At 35.5% G+C, this 20,405-nt stretch overlaps 1 protein-coding gene across 5 annotated transcripts in view; it reads left to right on the top strand.

Moving 5' to 3' along the window:
- RICTOR (RPTOR independent companion of MTOR complex 2) overlaps window positions 1-20,405 on the top strand; it is a 138,441-nt gene that overhangs the window by 22,170 nt on the left and 95,866 nt on the right. Inside the window, exon 1 of one of the 5 annotated variants that reach the window (XM_037730436.1) lies at window positions 17,571-17,652. The exons of the other annotated variants lie outside the window; for them this stretch is intronic. The gene's annotated coding sequence lies outside the window, so the exon portion shown is untranslated. Of the gene's footprint in view, window positions 1-17,570; window positions 17,653-20,405 lie in introns of those variants that run through there. 5 annotated transcript variants of the gene reach the window in all.

Genomic DNA, 20,405 nt, shown 5'->3' with positions numbered 1-20,405 from the left:
GCGCCACCATGCCCAGCTAATTTTTTCGTAGTTTTAGTAGACACGGGGTTTCACCATGTTGACCAGGATGGTCTCGATCTCTTGACCTCGTGATCCACCCGCCTCGGCCTCCCAAAGTGCTGGGATTACAGGCTTGAGCCACCGCGCCCGGCCTAATTTGTCTTTTTAAAAAAAATTGGTTCATGAAAGTGTTTGGATGTAATCTAATCAATTGAATGCTCTTACAAGTTGAATTGCTAGAAGTAGCATGGATGTGGTTCTTAACTGATACTGTTATGTATTTGATATTTATCCCTTGGTCTGAGCAGGACATTCTTAGTAAGCCAAGCTCTGTACTAGAGGATGGTTTTATGGGTTCAGTAATAGTGTAGATGGAGCTCATTGGTGTGGAATTATAAAAGTGAGCCAAGTAAGCTGTTAGAGTTTAGAGCTAGAAGAAACTTACAGAGATCACTTAATGTAGAAAGACTTAACAAAAGAAGATGGCTCTCTATATAAAATGAGATCCCGTTGTCAATGCATTTTGAGGAGACTGACCATATTAAGAGGAATACTTGAGTTAATCTAGTCAGTCGTCTTCCCCAGGGACCTCATTGGTTTCATTTTATGTGTACATACATAAAATATGAACTGCAAATTGTGGGAAACCTTGTTATTTTAGATTGTATTGGTAATTTGTACAGGTCTGGATCAACTACAGTTTACCTTTGTGATACTGTAAAAAATTCTTTTTCTTTGCAGATAACCCTAGACTTACGATGGCATTACATCCTTAAAAACTAATTGTAAGTGAAAAATGAGTATTTGTAGACACAATGGGATGCAAAAACAATATCAAGAAAATGCTAATGACTGGGTACATTGTAGAGTGTTGGTTCACTGTGTTGCCCAGGCTGGATTGTAGTGGCAGAATCATAGCTCACTGTAAACTCAAACTCCTGGGCTGAAGGGATCCTGCTGTCTCAGTCTTCTGAGCAGCTAGGAACTGCACATGCACACCACCACACCCAGCTAATTTTTAAATTTTTTTGTAGAGATGAATGTCTTGCTGTTACCCAGGCTGGTCTTGAACTCTTGTTCTCAAGCAGTCCTCTCACATCCATCTCCCAAAGTGCTGGGAGTACAGGTGTGAGTCACTACACCTGGCCTGTTTACCCTTGCGATCATGTGTCTGACTGAGATCTTGACTCACTACTACTGTCCAGCATTATGAGAGTATTCTACCACACACTGCTGCTCAGAAAAAGATCAAAATTTAGAATTAAAAGTAATGTTTCTATTGAATGTGTATTATGCTTGCAACATCTTGAAGTAAGAAAATTTTAAGTTGAACCATCATAAGTCAGTGACCGTGTGTTAATTTTAAGCTATTTTAGAAAATTAACGTATTACTCCTCTTTTGAAAATTTACATTCCTAATTACTACTGTGAAATGAAAACTGAGTTTGTAGAAGGGAGAATCGAAATTCACATTTTTTTTTTGAGACAGAGTCTTGCTCTGTCACCCAGGCTGTAGTGCAGTGGTGCAATCTCTGCTCACTACAACTTCTGCCTCCTGGGGTCAGGCGATTCTTTTGCCTCAGCCTCCACCACCACACCCAGCTAATTTTAAAAAATTTTATTTTTGGTAGAGATGGGGTTTTGCCATGTTGGCCAGCCTGGTCTTGAATTCCTGTCCTCAGGTGATCCAGCTGCCTTGGCTTCCCAAAGAGCTGGGGATTACAGGCCTCAGCCACCTTGCTCGGCTGAAATTCACATTCTTGCTCCATAATTTGCAAGCAGATATCAGATGTGTTGTCTAGTTTTCTGAGCCTAACTTTTTTTATTCGTGAAAAGGGATAAAATATTATATATCCTATAAGGTCATTATGAGTATTAAGTGAGAAAATTATTTGTTTACAGACCCCAACATAGTGTCTGGCAAATGGGTGAAAACTCTAAGGACAAGTATTAATAAACAAGTAACAGCTATTTATACATTCTTTTGATCATGAGCATTTGGCATATTTGTAGTTTCCTGCTATTATATACAGTGATTTTATATATAGTCTTGCATATGAATCCTGCTACTTATATGTAGATTTCTCTGCATTATATAATTTAGTGTGGAATTACTGGTTATATGCCATGTATATATATGGAGAGAAAGGAGAGGTTATCCATCTATATGTCTTTATTTTCACAGTAGTAATATGTAAGACTTGCTGTTAATTCATACTTTCATCAACACTTGGGATTATCAGTCTTATTAAAAAATACTTTATGAAAATTTTCAAACATACACGTAATTTGAGGAAAAAGTATAATGAGCCCTCATTGTATTCCTTATCTTCAACCATTATAAACATATGGGACAATCTTATTTCATTTGTATATTCTCTCACTTCCCTCATGGATCATTTTGAAGCAAATCCAAGGTATATATTATTTCATTGCAGATAATCAGTATGTATATCTAAGGGATAAGGAATTTAAAAATATATAACCACAATGGCATTAACACAACTGAGTAAATTCACAGTAAGTTCTTTGTAGGCCAGGCGTGGTGGCTCACGCCTGTAATCCTAGCACTTTGGGAGGCCTAGGTGGGAGGATTGCCTGAGCTCAGGAGTTCTTGAAGCAGCATGGGCAAGAAACCCTGTGTCTAAGAAAATACAAAAAATCAGCCTGGTGTCGTGGCGTGCACCTGTAGTCCCAGCTACAGTACTTGGGAGGCTGAGGGAGGAGAATCGCTTGAGCCTGGGAGGTGGAGGTTGCAGTGAGCTGAGATCATGCCACTGTACTCCGGCCTGGTCAACAGCAAGACCCCGTTTCAAAAACAAACAACAACGACAAAAAACAGTAAGTTCTTTATATCATCTAATATTCAGTCAGTGCTCAAATTTTTCTGATTGTTTTACAGATACTTTGAGTAATAATTCATACAAGGTCAGCACACCTTATATATATGTCAAAAAACAAGTTGTTCATCTAGATCACCTTCCTTTTGGGTAATCTGTTTTTCTGTCTATATTCACAATTTCTTTTAAACATTTTGAATAAAGTGTGTTTAGGTGGTTGTTTATTCTGCCTTGGGTTTCATTGGGCATCCTGATTCTAAGTATTTCAAGTCTTTGCATAATTCCAGAAAAGTGTCAGTCCTTGTGTTTTTTGAGTATTGGATCTCTCCCATTTTGTCTTGTTAAATATATGTTAGACTTTCTCATTATCTTACTTGGTTTTTAAACTTTTTTATGTGTTTCATCTCCTTTTTTCTGAGAAGCCAAGTTCTGTATTATATCTGTAGCTAGGTCTTTTGTTCATTAATTCCTCTGCTAGCTGTGTTTATGCTGTTCATCCCTTCCATTGAGTTATTTCAGTTATGATATTTTTATTTCAAGAAGTTCTGCTTGAATCTCCCCACCCCGTCCCTCCCTCCCTTTTCTGTCATGGATCTTTTTGATATTTTTAATTTTTATTTTTTTTGAACGCTCTCTTGAATGTTCTTTTTACTTCTTTTTTTCCACTTAAGCCAGAGGTTTGCAAATTATGGTTTGCAAGTCTGGCTTGCTACTGCATATGTAAATAATATTTTATTGGGGCATGGCAATGCTTATTTATTTTAAGTGTTATCGTGGCTGCTTTGGTGTCTGTGGAGTTACGTAGTTGAAACAGAGACTGTGTAACTTAAGGCCTAAAGTGTTTATTATGTGACTCTTTATGAACAAGTTTGCCAGCTTCCCTGTTTTAGATATATAAAACATAATTATTATTTCATTGTGTGTAATGATTCTGATATTTTAGTCTTTTTAGATTTTTTTTTTCTGGTTTCTGTTTATAATGGCTTATTTTGCTGTTTACTGTGTGTTTGTGGCTTTTGGTTGTGCCCTATATTTATTTGTTAGGTTACCCAGGCTAAGGGTGGTTACCTGGTTGGGTGGGTGAGTTAGTGGCGGAGTGATTAGTGGTTGAGTTTGCTTCTGCCTGCTGCCTAGGAGCATTGTAGACCAAGGGCTACTTTAAATTCAGATTCTCACCTTGGTTTTTTTTTTTTTTTTTTTCCCTTAACCATGCAGGGGTACATTTATGTTCCAAAGTCACATGTGGCCTCAGAGTCTCAGCAAAGTCTCTTGTTTTTTTGATTTGTTTACTGCTTGACCCAGAGCTGCATTTCTTTGCTGTTTACCTCTGTTGGATGTTCTTCTAATTCACCTTTTTTCTTAGGATGTAGACTTTTCTAAGGTCTAACTTTATGCATAATAGATTCCTTGTTTTGCATTGACTCAGGGGTTTACCTACAGTCCTCATGGCCTGCTCTTAAGCTTTGGGAGTAGAATTTCATGTGGATTCTCTAAAGCAGAGCTTCTGAAATTCAGTGCTTTGTTGGAGGTCTCAGACACCATCCTTAGATTCAGTGATTTACTAGAACTCATTACAACAAAAAGATACGATACTAAATCAGCAAAGGGAAAAGATACATGGGGCAAAGTCTTGGGGAAACAAGCATAACCTTCTAGAATCTTTTCCCAGCAGAATCACACAGGGCATGCTAGTTCCCTCCAGTAATGAATTGTGACAACCCATGAAATGTTTGTCAACCGGGGAATCTCGTTAGAGACTCAGTGCCCAGAGCTTTTATTGAGGACTTGCCAAGTAGGTAGCCTCTACCTGGCAGATAACAAAATTCCAAACTTACAGAACGAAATCAAGTATTACATCTGAAACACATTGTTTGTATAAACAGTTTAGGTCCAGTGAGCCACATGTACCAGTTTAGAGAACCTCCCAAAATGTAAGTTCCTGTATGGTAGCTGAAAGTCAACCTTGGAAGCAGGCCGTTTTAAGGATAAGCAGCTAGGCCTGCTAGGTTTAACTTTTTTCCTGCAGAAATACACAATTGGACCACCTGGAGATTTTGTCATAATGAAGAGTCAGGTTCAGTAGGCCTGGAAGGGCTTAAGATTTTGCATTTATGACATGCTCGCAGGTTGTACCCATGTTGATTGTCCACAGCCGCACTTTGGTAGCCTGGTAGTTATTCTTAGGGCCAGAAGCCCTTCTTTTCATTAGTGTTTTTATCCTAAATGGCCAAAGTCTTTTATTCTGAATTGGTGGGAACATTCTTTGTTATGGTTAAATTCTTTGTGTTGACAAACTAATTATTGCTGGGGCAATATGATTTACTTTTTCTTAAACTTTTTCCAACTTAATATCTAAATTTATACTTCACTACATATTTTGTGTCTTGGAAGAATGGAAAAAGTAACAGTTTCAATAACTTTGTTGTAGAAAAGAGTGCAAGATTTTCATATTGGTAGTATTAATTATACAGGTCCACAGTCTCTTCTCCACAACTTTGAAACCTAAAAACTCTGAGAAGGAAAGCTTTTGTCATATGTAACCTGACCTGATAAAACTGACCTGACGGCCGGGTGTGGTGGCTTATGCCTGTAATGCCAGCACTTTGGGAGGCCGAGATGATCGGATCACCTGAAGTCAGGAGTTCGAGACTAGCCTGGCTAACATAGTGAAACCCTGTCTCTACTAAAAATACAAAAAAATTAGCCGGGCATGGTGGCAGGCGCCTCTAATCCCAGTTACTCAGGAGGCTGAGGCAGGAGAATCGCTTAAACCTAGGAGGTAGAGATTGCAGTGAGCCAAGATGGAGTCACTGCACTCCAGCTTGGGCCACAGAACAAGACTCCGTCTCAAAAAAAATCAATCAATAAAAAAAAAAAAAAAAGAAAAATAACAACAACAAAAAACTGACCTGACCTCAACTTATTTCACATAGCAAAGCCTGACTGGAATTTGTCTTCTTAATATTTATCTCAGTGTGTCTAGTCATGTTTTTCTTAAAAGAAATTATAGTTTATGAATGGGCAATGAAGTATGGAGAACAAATATATCGCAAAAGCACTATCAGAGTGCATAAATAAAATATAATAATTTCAACAATTAGTTCTTGCAAGATATGCCTAAATGAATGTGTTATACTGATTTTATTTATCATGGTTTAAGGTTTTTAAAGGCTAAATCCAAAGAGCATTTGCAAATTTATTTTTAGATTCTGATCATTAGTCTATGTGGTTGTTTATGAATGTCCAACTGAAGTGTAGGCAAGAATAACAAATAGTAAACTTGGAATTAGAGGGCCTGTTTACACTTATACTACATGAATTAATTGTGCATTGTGATATTTTTGCCAGGTTAGGGTCATCATTGACCCAGGTTCATGGAAAGGCTTAATTTAACATGTGTTTCCTTTCATGCTTAGGACTTGAGATAAGCCAATATGTTTTTGTTCTGATAATTGTTGGTGAGCTTTTTTGATGTATATGAATGATTATGCTTAACCCTAAAAGCAGGAATAGGATACTAAATATGGTAATATGTATAAAACACTGATTCAAAACTTAGTAGGGTATAAAAACAGGATACTGTTATGATGTAGTCTATGTAAGAGGTTCTTAAGGTACATGAACTAAAGCAGGGGTTCCGAAACCCCTGCCTGTGCACTGGTACTAGTCCCTGGCCTCTTAGGAACTGAGCTACAGAGTAGGAGGTGAGCAGCAGGCAAGCTAGCATTACCACCTGAGCTCTATCTTCTGTCAGATCAGTGGCAGCATTAAATTCTCATAGGAGCATGAACCCTATTGTGAACTGTGCATGTGAGGGATCTAGGTTATGCCTTCCTCATGAGAATCTAATGCCTGATGATCTGAGGTGGAACAGTTTCATCCGAAACCATTCCCACCACTTGACCCTGTCTGTTGCAAAATTGTCCTCCATAGAACTGGTCCCTGGTGCCAGAAAGATTGAGAACTGCTGTTCTAAAGTGTCTCAGTGATACCTGATGGCTACCTGGATTTGAATAGATTCCATCGAGTCCAGAATTTCCAATAGTAATATTATATGAAGGTGGAAATTCTTGAAATTTTTTATTAGGATGAATTAATTTGATTACAGGACATGCCAAATTTGAGGTGGACACACCACAAAACATGTAGACTGAAGTGTATTGCTTTTAATTATAGATATATTTTAGAATTGAACTTTTGAGGTGTTGTTGACTTAAAGAGTAAAACTGAATTTCTTAGAATTGATGGAGACAGTGAAAAGAGAAACCTGAGGAAAAGGATATACAGTTAGAACTTCAGGTAATTTTTGTTGTCTTTGTTGTTGTTTACATTTAAAACTTTTTTTTCCCTGGCAACCTTCATTTAACTCAAAGCTTTTGGTAATGTTAAAGGATATGGAACAGGAGGAGGGAATACAAATCTTTAAACCAAGACATAAGAGCAGTGAGGAATAGGCATGAAAAGGACTGAGACAGTGTAGTTGTAGAAACCATGGGAAAGAAGGTGGATTTGGTTAGCATGGGTGAGCATTGTAATGGAAAAGTCAAAAAGTTTGAAAAACTGAGAGAAAAACTTTGAATTGGGCAAATGGTACACTTGAGGAGGACAGCTTAGTTTGAATGATGGCCTTAGCCACCAGGCTGATGAAGCTTAGGAGATGATGAGGGTAAGAATAAATTCAGTAGCATCTCAGATTTGGCAAAAGAAAGAAGTAATGTTTCAAAGATGGGAAACAACGGGCAAAGCATTTAATTTTTTTTTTATTTTTAGATACTAGGGTCTTGCTCTGTCACCCAGACTAAAGTGCAGTGGCACCATTATGGCTCACTGTGGCTTCAACCTCCTGGGCTCAAGTAATTCTCCCATCTTAGCCTCCTGTATAGCTGGGATGGCAGATGTGCGCCACCATGCCCAGCTGTGGGTTTTGTTGTTGTTGTTGTTGTTGTTGTTTTGTTTTGTTTTTCCCTAATTTTTGTAGGGACAGGAGTCTTACAATGCTCTTATTGCTGGTCTTGAACTCCCGGCCTCAAGAAGTCCTCCCTTCCTGGCCTCCCAAAGTTTTGGGAGGCCATGAGCCTCTGCACCTGGCCAGCATTTTTTTTTAAAGACAGAGCTGTGAAAGAAACTGAGGATTCATGAAGAATAGTGCGTAATAAGATGTGGAATCAATACAGATGGAAAGATTAGAAAATAATATGGTAACAATGTATTTTTCAGTTTGCTAAGCCATCTAGTGCCCTACAGCCAAGGTATTTACCTTTGCTCTCCCTTATTAGTTCCTAAGAAGGTAAGCCCATTTAACTACCTTCATGGAAGCCACCTGCCTGACAAATGATCTGAACTATAGACATATTTCATAGAGAAAAGCGGAAGCATGGAAGTAGCTGTACATGCAAATATACAACTGACTTCTAAATAATTCTAATAGACTGGATATATATCAGGATTAATTGTCTTGGCCATTAGGCACAGCTGTTCCATTCTTTCACAGGGTTCATTTACATAGTGAAATGTTTCAAAGATGAACTGATTTTTTTTCTCTTATAATAAAGGATTCCTAATTAGAGGACTATGGAAACCTAATGATTTTACAAATATCTTTCTAAAATATAATAGACTAAGACATAGAAATTGTAACAGAACATGTAGTAATTGTAATCTTTAAGTAATAATTGCTTTTAGTTATTTTTACTGTCTTAGAAAAGGTTGTTCAAGTTGCAGACTGCATTTTTCATGTTGATTTTCTGCAGAAAAAATAACATTAAATGTTATGAAAAACATTTCTTTGAATGATAGCCATTTCTGTAGGCTGGTGAAGACCTTTTGAATTCTTTGTATATACTTGTGTATACTTTGTGTACAAAGTAAAAGTGCTTTGTGAATTTGGTTCAGTTGTCTACCACAAATTATCTTTTAACAGGCATTATGATCCCAAGTACTCAATTCTAATTTTACTGTAAAGAAGAGAAAGAGATGAAGATTCAGAAAGCACTTGATACGCTTTTTCCATTGTGGAGGTCTTACTCATTTTCTACCTCAGACATCTGTGCAAGAAAATCTTTATGAATTCACTAATTACCTACCATGTAGTAATAGACAAGGATGATGATTAGAAGATTAGTTAAGGTGAATGCTTAGGCATTAGTTCTTTAGCTAGTGCAGCCTGGCAACAGGATTTTTAGCACTGAGTGAATAGTACCTGAGAAGGTGGAATAGAAAAGGATCAGAATGGTTTTCTGAAGGTAGACAGCAGGCTTAAATTTTTGTCTTTTTCTTTTTGTTTTCCTATGCATTGCCATTTAAAAAATTTTGTGTTTGACAAATTTGGGTAAATGCCATTGCATTGTTAATTATTTTTAAATAGGTTTGTTTTTTCCTTAGAAAGTGAGATTTCTTTTCAAAGCAATAAGAAAGAAATTTGGTTAGGGTGTTTGGAAAATTGTATTATTTCATATCTCTTGTTCCTCAGAGTTTGGGAAGTAGATACATTTCTTTTTTTATTCCCTCTTTTATGTATGTCCGTATTATAGCTGTCATTATTATAACTAATGATAAGATAGTAAGTCCCTTGTCAATTCCTCTATTTTAGAATTCACAGATATGGCTTAGAGACTTCTGTTATAATTGCCAGATTGTTAAAAGTCAAGTTAAAGAAGCAGTCTTGTTTACTGTAAAAGGACAATAAATATAGTCTTTAATATCTCACAAAATAACAAATTTTTTTCATTCTTGCTTTTTACTATTTATTGAATAGAGAGAAACATGAATTTATTATACATGTTTTGCTCAGTGAGTCTTTGACAGATTGACACCTGTGAAACCAGCACCCAGATCAAGAAGCAGAGCTTGCTGTATTTTAAATACATATTTTTTAACATTTTGGTTTTAATTGACACAAATAATTACATGTTTATAGGGTACACTGTGATATTTTGATATGTGTCTACATTGTGTAAAACAAAATCAGGGTATTTAGCATATCCATTAATGGATTAATCAGTATTCTGTCACTTATAGATTACCTGAAATTGGGTAATTCATAAGAAAAGTAATTTAGTTCTTACCATTATGGAGGCTGAGAAGTCCAAGATTGAGGGGCTGCCATCTGATGACACCTTCTTGCTGTCATTGAAGAGTCTCAGGGTGGTGTGGTACATGTTGTCACATGTCAAGGAGGGCTGAATGTGCTAATGTGCTAGCTCAGGTTTCTTTTCTTCTTATAAAGCCACCAGTTCCTCTCCTGTGATAACTCATTCTTGAGGGCAGAGCCTTCATGATCCAGTCACCTCTTCAAGGCCCCACCTCTCAATACAGCCATGTTGGGGATGAAATTTCAACATCAGCTTTGGAGGGGACATTGAGACCATAGCAATCACATCATATGTTTATAATTTTTTTGTGGTGAGAACATTCAAAATCCTTTCTCCTAGTTATTTGTAAATACAATACAATACAATACTATTAGTCATAGTCACCCTACTGCACAAGAGAACACCAGAACTTATTCCTCCTGACTTTAACTTTCTCTGTTCTCCCTTACCCTCTACTATTCTACTTTCTACTTCTGTGAGATCAGTTTCTTTAGATTCCGCTTCTTTAAATTTGTGAGATTGTGTGGTGTATGTCTTTCTGTGCCTGGTTTATTTCACTTAAGATCATGTCCTCCAGGTTCATCCATGTTGCCGCAAGTGATAAGATTTTATTTTATTTTTTTTAATTTTTATTTATTTATTTTTTTTGAGATGGAGTTTTGCTCTTGTTACCCAGGCTGGAGTGCAATGGCGCGATCTTGGCTCACCGCAACCTCCGCCTCCTGGGTTCAGGCAATTTTCCTGCCTCAGCCTCCTGAGTAGCTGGGATTACAGGCACGCGCCACCATGCCCAGCTAATTTTTTGTAGCTTTAGTAGAGACGGGGTTTCACCGTGTTGACCAGGATGGTCTCGATCTCTTGAGCTCGTGATCCACCCGCCTCGGCCTCCCAAAGTGCTGGGATTACAGGCGTGAGCCACCACGCCTGGCCAGATTTTATTTTTTTAATGGCTGAATAGTATTCCATTGTGCATATATACTACACTTAAAAAATTCATTTATCCATTGAAGGACACTTAGGTTGCTTCTAAATCTTGTCTATTATGAATAGTGCTGCAATAAATATGGTATCTCTTTAGCTTATTAATTCTCTCTGATATGCTGATTTCATTTCCTTTGGCTGTGTATACCTGGTAGTGGAATTGCTGGATTATCCATATGATAATTCTATTTTTAGTTTTTTGAGGCACCTCTATATCATTTTCTATAATGGCTGTACTTAATAATTTACATTCTCACCAACAGTGTATGAATTTCTTTTCCACATTTGTTACTTTTTGTCTTTTTCTTTTGACATAGGGTCTTGCTCTGTCACCCAGGCTAGAGTACAGTGGTATGTTCATGGCTCCCTGCATCTTTTAATCTTTTTGATAATAGCCTAATTGAGGTGATATGAAACCAGAACCCAGACCAAGAAACTGAATTTGGTATATTTTGAAGTTTTGTGTATTTATTTCTGAATAGTAAATTCATTTATTCAACAAATACTTTTTGAGTGTGGCTACTGCCTGCCAACCATTGTTTAGTTATTTGGATGACGTCACAGTGGTGAACTAAAGCAGAATTACGGCATAGGGAGATAAACATCAACTAATTATACAATTAAGTGTGTAATTATAACCCAGTATGAACACCAAAGGTACATTGTCCTGTGCAAGGCAGTATAACTAGGTAGTCTGTATTGTATTATATGTTGAGGAATAAAAGGTAGACTTTGGAGTCATACTGCTTAAGTTCAGATCTTATTGCCATATCTGGTATTAGTGTGACTTTTAGGCAAGTGAACTATGTCTCTAGGCCTCATTTATTAACATGGGATCAATAATAGTAATACCTACCTTATACAGTTGTTATGGAGATTAAAATAGCTTATTCATACAGAAATATTACCACAATATTGTAGGTTCTCTGTATAGTATTAGTAATTATTAATTTTGTGTCAGTGGTGGTGTTTTATATTGTAACATTTGAAGATGATCAGAATATTTCATACAGTAGGTTCTGGTCTTAGATTTCAGATCAAATAATCCAAACAGATAAAAGAATCTAGTTGCATGACACCTGGCAGTCTTTATAGCATGTTTCACATTTTAGCGAGCATAAGAATCACTGGGGTACTTCTTATAAATGCATATTACTGTGGGCAGCTTTCTGGGGACACTTGACTCTGGAATTGATATTTTTATGATAATCTATATATATTTTTAAGAACATAGGCTTGAAAACGGATAGCCTGTAAATGTGGTTTAAAATAATTTTTTAATTAAACATAATTTTTTAAAATTATTTTTTAATTTTAGAAACAGGGTCTTGCTCTGTCACCCAAACTGGAGGTGGAGTCCAGTGGAATGATCATAGCTCACTGCAGCCTTGAACTCCCAGGCTCTTGGGCCCCCAGTATCGGAGTAGCCAAGCCTGACTAATATAAGTGTTTTTGATACAGTACCAAATAGCCAATTATTTTGTCTTATTATTTTAACATTTAACAAATTATATGTTATATGTTATTTAACATATTTAACATATAACATTGTAAATATTAACATTATTTAATATATAACATTGTAAGGTTTGTTGTTATTTACTTTTGGTGCATAAGCTTACTATAGCTGGTAGAAAATTTCCCCCAAATCTGTACTTGCTCTAGGATTCCCTGTTAGTGAGTAGAATCATACATCAATTTACCCAATCCAGAAATCTGGAATTCATCCTTGATTCTGTCGTCTGTCTTTCCTCCATCTTTAAGCCATTACTAAGTTTCCTGGTTATAAAATTTTTTTAACCTCTACTTAAACTTGCCTTTCTCCTCTTCTGCAGTTCACTCTCCAGAGTTGTATTTCTGAAGCACAAATAACTGATCATGCCATTCACTTGCATAAACGCCTTCCTTAATAATTAACTATTGCCCAAAGATATAAGATATGTTAACTTATATTTTTCTAAGTTAAGTTAACATACCTTAGAAAGCTGTTGGAATCTAGTTCTGTTTTCATTTGTTCTCTATCCTGTTTTCTGGGGACTTAGAATTTCTTGCTGTTTCTTGAGTTAATTGAGAAAAATACCATGTTTTTTCACATTTCCATGTTAATGTGCATATTACTTTTCACATTTTATATGCCTACAGGATGTATTGCTTATTGTCAAGAATAAATTCCAGCGTTAAGTATCTTCAGATAACATTTGTGCCACTTACTCTCTTGCTCAGTATTTCTTTTAACCACTGTTTATTGACAACCCACCACATGCCTGGCATTGTGCCAGAGGTGCATCTGTAAATGGACAGACAGGTTTCCTGTTCTCACTTGTCTTATACTAGTGAAATCTCTGTCAAACACTCTCTTTTTGTTTTGTTTGCATGGTATTTACCACCCACCTGTCTGTTATATTACTGTTAGATTTATATCCCTCTTTTTTCCCATTTAATTTTGAGCTCCAGGAATTAGATCATATATTTATTAATGTTTCTCTCCTAGCAGTTAGCACAGTATATGGCAGATGAAGAGCATTGAAATTTATGACTGAATAAAACACAGAAATCGAAATACCCTTGTAGATATACAGAGCTGTTCCTGGGAAAGATCATAACTGCTTTATAGTATAGGTTTATTTTGAAAAATTATATAAATAATAACATTATTAAATAAAATCTAGGGGAATACCTGTGTTCCTCAGTATTGATATTGTCAATGTTACTTTTTTTGAAAAAGAACCTTGGGAGGACCATTGTTTGAAGTTAAATTTTAAATATTTACATATTTTGAGCTGTAAACTTATATAAATTTATATTCTAAGTATATGAATTAAAATACTAATTATAGCTTCTAATTATTAAAATTATACAACTTTTAATAGATGTTCTGTTCAAGTGAATTACTACTACATCTAGCTTACTTTCTTTTAGTGTTGTATACCTAGATTGATCCTCGTTTATATTTGACAGTTACAATATATAATAACATGCTGATAAATCAATTAAAGACGTGGCTTTTGTTAATAGAATTTTAAGACCATCACAGGAGTGGCCTGGTAGATGTCACTTGTTTAATTTATCCAAAGGTACAGAATGATAAACTGTCAACAAGAACTTTTTTTTCTTGTCATTGGTTATAACCTTTGGTCCTTGAAATAATTCGGAGTGAGCAATTCTTTAGAATTATAGAAAGGAAGATGTTTTTGTGTACACAGAAAGAGGAAAGTATAAAATGAAGTAAGTTTATAATCCAGAATTGAAGGGGGAGGGAAATAGGTCTCAATCCCTGGGTCATGGAGAAAAAGTTATTTATTTATAAAACATATATGTATTTGTTTTTCAACCTTTAGTTTCGGTGGGTACATGTGCAGGTTTGTTACATGGTTAAGTTGCATGTTGCTGAGGTTCAGTGGACAGATGTTCCCATTACCCAGGTAGTGTGCATAGTACCTGATAGGTTGTTTTTCAGTGCTTACTCCTCTTTCCTCTTCCCCTACTAGTCCCCCGTGTTTCTTTTTACCATCTTTAGGGAAGTCAATTTTAATATGTTACAAGTCAGCAGAAATTGCCATAACTCTTCCTGCCATCATTATTATAAGAGTAGGACACTGGTACAAGAAGCCAACAACACAAGTTTTTAAAAATTTTTATATTTATTTATTTATTTATTTAACCTCAACAACACAATTTTAGTCTCTGGGAGGAGATAATGGAGCAGAAATAGTCCTGGGAAAAACAGGCACTGCCGTTGAAGTTTATACTTAAGGTGATCATATTATTTATAGCTATTATTTATAATACAACCTGGGATACTTTGGGAAGTGAAAATAGATGTTATTAACAATTACAGTGGTACACTAGCTGTTAACTGGAACCCTGACAAATCAGATATATGTAATATATATGCTATAATGTTGGTATGAAGAATGTATCATAACAGTATAGAGAAGTGGTCTTGTAGGTTAGGAAAAACCTTTACATCTAGTCTGAGCTAGACTTCTGAAGAATGACAAGGTTGTTCCCCAAGTTGGGTTGAGAAACAAAGGGCATTCCAGGTTAAAGGGACCTAGTACCATCTTGCTGTTTGTATTGCTCTGTCTCTGTTCATATCATTTCTCTGTTCATATCATTGCCTCTCACGAAGTGCTTCGTGGTTTGCTGATTTTCTGAAACAGCTATGAAACATCCAGTTGATTGATCGTACTTCAGGTTTACCTACCCAGGCACTGGTTCTCACAGCACTTTTTGCTCATGAACCTTAATGTGTGACTCCCTATATTCTCATGTCTACCTTTATGATCTTGGGGGTAGTAGCTTGCCCCGTGTCCTCATTTCTCTTACAATTCAGAAGAGTTGTTGATTTTTCAGTTTGATCAGGTTTTTACTTGTCGTTAGAATGATGTGATGACTTCCAGGCTCCTTTTGTGTGGAACCAGAAATGAAGTCCATGTTCGGTTTTTAGTATGATAAACTTAACATTTAAGAAACATTATAACCCAGTTAAATTGATTGACTTGCCACTGTAATTGATTGACAGGTTTTTCTGTCAATCATTTTTGCCATTGTATTTATATTTAAAATATACCAATGATCAAAAGATTATTACGTGCTTCAGTTGCTTGAGAGAAAACATTGTTATTTTGAGTGTGTAAAGGGAAGATAATACTTGTTCTCTGCATTCCAGATGATTACACCAGAACAAATAAACAATTACACAGGGGCAGATTTTGGCATCAGTATAAGAAAAAATGTTCTATTTCTCTATCCAAAGATGGAATACTTTCTCTTGGCAACTTTTGACTTGCTCTGCGTTAGTGTTATTTTACTATAAACTAGAGGCCCTCAGGAGATGCTATCCTTGGGATAGAGCCTTTCTCTACTAAATTATATAACTTTTTGAAATTAATAATTGTTAGAATTTCAGGAAATGTTAGATTGTTTAAAGCAATGCTGTTCTCATCTTTTGGACCTGTGGATAAGGGTGAGAAGATGTACTGCCAGCGTCTTTGCTGGTGGAGACCATTTTGCTTCTAGCTTTTGCAAAGTAATGCTAACTATAGTAATCTTCATATACATTTAGTCATATCTGCTTACATTAATCATAGATTATATTAAAGACATAATTACATATCAGATTTGTGTAATTGTTTAATTTTGTTATAGTGTTGAAGCCATGTATGTATCCGACTTTTCTAGATGGGTATGTATGTTGCTTATGTGGTATTTGTTTACATGTATTCAAAAGTACATCATAGAATACATTGTTCAGCTCTACTCCTACTTCAGTTTCTCTTTGAAATTTTCAGGAAGGTTGATAAAATGATAAAAATTAGATTTGTACAGTTAATCTTGCAGTGGCTTGGAGATTGGATTAGAATAAAGAGAGGTAATATAAGCACAGGGAATTAATTTATTGCGCAGCTTTTGCCATAATTTAAATGAGTTAGAAGAGCAATTGAAATGTGGTTGTGGTTGATAGAATTTAAAAAAAGGAAGAGATGTCAGAAACTTTAGAGAGGAGTAAATGGCACTTTGCTGGCCAGTTGAAGGTGGGAGATCAGGAAGAGGAAAATGTCAAAGATAACTTTTAAGGAGAAATTTTCGCTAAGGGGAAAATAATTTAAAGGATGAGTAATTACTCAGAATTTGCCTAACTGACTTTTCTTTTTAGTGCCTCTTTAAGGCCATGATCAACAAGCTTGGTCACTCATTAACTGTAATAATTGTTCTGAACAGTTAGGGATGATAAATGGAAATGTATTTAGACATTTGCTTCAAGATTCTAGTCAGCCTCCAGCCCTTCAAGAAAACATTAAGTGATTTTAATTAGAAGGAGCTCATGTGTGTAAGAAACCTTGTATGAGCCAGGCGTGGTGGCTCACGCCTGTAATCCCAGCACTTTGGGAGGCCGAGGCGGGCGGATCACGAGGTCAAGAGATCGAGACCATCCTGGTCGACATGGTGAAACCCCGTCTCTACTAAAAATACAAAAAATCAGCTGGGCATGGTGGCGCGTGCCTGTAATCCCAGCTACTCAGGAGGCTGAGGAAGGAGAATTGCCTGAACCCAGGAGGCGGAGGCTGCGGTGAGCCAAGATCGCGCCATTGCACTCCAGCCTGGGTAACAAGAGCAAAACTCCGTCTCAAAAAAAAAAAAAAAAAAAAAAAAAAAAACCTTGTATGAAGCCTAGAGGAAGAGATAATGAGGGGAACTGAAGCTCCCTTAGGTTCATGGAGCCTCATATGCCATTATATGTGTATCACTCTCCTTTCATGTACTCCTTTTATAGTTGTTTCTTTTTCGTCCTCCCCTGTCCTCTTGCTGCTTTGCTTGACAGGGCTTTTGGAAGGGATAATTAGCAATACTTACTGGAATTAGTACACGACCAGACATAGAATTGATGCTTAGTAAATATTGGTTGGACCCTCCTCCTCCTGAGTACTGTTAGCAACAACCTGATCTTAAAAATAATTACTTATAAACTTATTCTTTAGTGTAGAAAATTAATTCTGGAAAGCCTACTGTGTGGTAGAGACTGTGATAGGCATTTGAAGATAAGAGTAAGCAAGATGTCCTTGTCCTCCTAAAGCTTAAAACCCTTCATAGAGTCTTGGTTCATGTTTATATAATTGTTCACCTTTTTTTTTTTTTTTTTACTGTCCTGTTTTAGAGTGAAAATATTAGAAATTACAGAGCTACACAGATAATGCTCTAGAGTATGTGACATCTCATCCAAACTACTGAGAGTTTAGGTAAAAGTGATGGGAAATTCAAGGCTAGGTAAGTGGTGGGATAGTGGATAAGAATTGAGGGATCCTTGAAGTGACTGTAAGGTATTGGGGAATGTATCTGAGAATATACTTATGACACAGCACAGTGGTCTATTGAGTTATCACCATATTTGGCTTTATTAAATTTGTACTGATTCCTTTAATTTATTATAATTTACTACTCTTGCATGACTGAAACAAATAGTTTCTTTAGGGATTTGTTTGAGGTTTCATTAATAACATCTAAGACAGTTTTAGATAGAATTATGTATCAAAAAGTATATGTTATATAAGCAAAACAAATTCTACCTGCCTATTAAGTGATTTCAGGTCATTCACACTAAACTAAGCAAAAGAGGGTCATAATTTCTAGTATTTGTACAGCACTTCATGGTTTGAGTATTTCTATGTGAAATATCTAATGTAATCATTAATATAGCTCTGGAAGGGCACCATTGTTTCTACTTTAAATACAAATCTTGGATCATGAAAGTAATATACTACTAAAACCCTCGTATAATAAAAATTAATTTAAACAGACTAATGTGTTAACTACTTGCCTGGGCTAACTGTATCTTTCACGTGATTGCTCCATGAAAATTGGTTATGCTAAACAAATAATTTTTAATTATAGTTATTATTTATTGAGTAGCTGTTATGGGCTAGCCACTGTGCTAAGGAAATTATATCTCATATTTTGAAAAAGCTTTTTTTCAGGGTAGGTATTTCCAATTTATGTGTGAGAAAATGGATGCCCATGAAGTTAAGTGAGTTAGCCAAGGCTACGTGGTTTGGGGGTAAATAAGCTGGACTTGAATTCTGTTCTTTTTTATTCTAAAGATTTTTAAAATTTCCATTACTCCCATGTAGGATCTGCATGCCAGCAGTTTTTGGTCATTAATTTACTATATGGACTTGGACTCAATTTAAAAATCAATTTTGTGTTGTGTATTTATTGACAGGTAAGGATAATATAGTTTATTGCAGCAAGTTGTAAAGCAATATATATTGAAGCCATTTTTAAATTAATGTTTACACACATATAAACATATACATATGTGTGTGTGAATGTGCACATACCCAGAATTGAGCCAAAAAGTAAATAAATGCATGGATAAGTGAATAATTAATGAATAAATGTGGTTTATACCTTAGTTTTCTCTTGGTGGTCTATGCATTATGTAGCATATAATATGTGTGTCTGTGGGTGTATTTAAATATGTAAAGAGCTTTATGATAATGCTAATCTTTGTTGAGCTGTAATACAAAATAAAAGGTACATATTTTAAGTATGCATTTAAGTATCATTTGGTAATTATGTACTCACTACTTCCAAACAAGGTGTAGCATATTTTTATCCCCTTCTCTAAGCCCCTTTGCCTGTTTCCAATGGAATACTTTGTCACCCAGCAATCACTATCTAGTTTCTATCATCATAGATTACTTCTGTTTATATTTGCATTGCATACAAATAGAATGATACAATATATACTCTTGTGTCTGGCTTCTTTTTCTTAAGATTTTTGAAATTCATCTATGTTGTATGTATAAGTAGTTTGTTTTTTTCTTATTTTTGTTTTAAGAGACTGAGTTTTGCTCTGGCACCCAGGCTGGAGTGCAGTGGCACATTCATAGCTCATTGCAGCTTCGGATTCCTAGGCTCAAGGGATCCTCCTGCCTCAGCCTCCCTAGTTGCTGGGATTACAGGCACGAGCCACTGCACACAGCTCTGTTTATTAATTTTTCATTAATATTTATTCCAATATGTAAATATACTACCATTTGTTTATCCATCTATTGATGGCCATTTGGGTTATTTCCAATTTGGAGCTGTTATGAATAAGGCTGCTATAATAAATATTCTTGTACAAGTATATTTGTGGACATATATTTCTGAGAGTGAAATTATAGAATCATAATATAGACAGATGTATGTTGCCAGCAGTTCTTTAAAGTGGTTGTAACGTTTCATACTTCTCCAATAGTGTGTAAGAATTCCATTTGTTCCATTGCCTCTCCAACATTTGATATTGCCAGTCTTCTTGATTTTATAGGTGTGTAATGGTAATTCTGTGCTTATAATTTTCATTTTCCTGTTAATTAATGATGTTAGGCACCTTTTCTCATGTATTTTGGCCTCTTCTCCTCTTTTGCTTTCATATCTATTTAAATCTTTTACCTGTTTTTACATGGGTTATTATATTGTTGATTTGTAGATGATATTTATATATTAGTTACTGAAGTCTTGTCTGATGTTTCTGCTGTGAATGTTTTTTTCCCATTTTGCTGATTGTCTTTTCATTTTCTTAATGGTCTGATGAGCAGAGGATTACTCTTGTTGGATAATTAACTTTATACTAATTAAGATTGCTTTCTATTGTTCTGTATACTTAGAAAAATATTTAACATTGATATGTAAAAATGCTTCTTCAGGGTAGAAGTGTTAATACTTTTTAAAACTTCTCTTTGACTTTTTAATTTTTCAAAATGTCTGCCAAATAATGTAACATCAGAAGTCTCTAAAAAATAAACTTCAACATGAATACATGTAACTTTTGGTGACATTAATATATAATACTTCAGTGAATACTATGTACGTGCCATGCAACAGGTGATAATGAAATATATATAAAACACGTTATACTTACATTTATTATATTTATTTTAAACTGCTTTTTCCATTTTTACTTATAAAAGCAATGTAGAGAGATTAATTTTTTTTTTTTTTTTTTTAA

Source organism: Cebus imitator, unplaced genomic scaffold (genome assembly GCF_001604975.1).
Source record: "Cebus imitator isolate Cc_AM_T3 unplaced genomic scaffold, Cebus_imitator-1.0 Scaffold344, whole genome shotgun sequence".
NCBI classification, from domain to species: domain Eukaryota; kingdom Metazoa; phylum Chordata; class Mammalia; order Primates; family Cebidae; genus Cebus; species Cebus imitator.
This window is presented reverse-complemented; position numbering and strand designations above follow the sequence as displayed.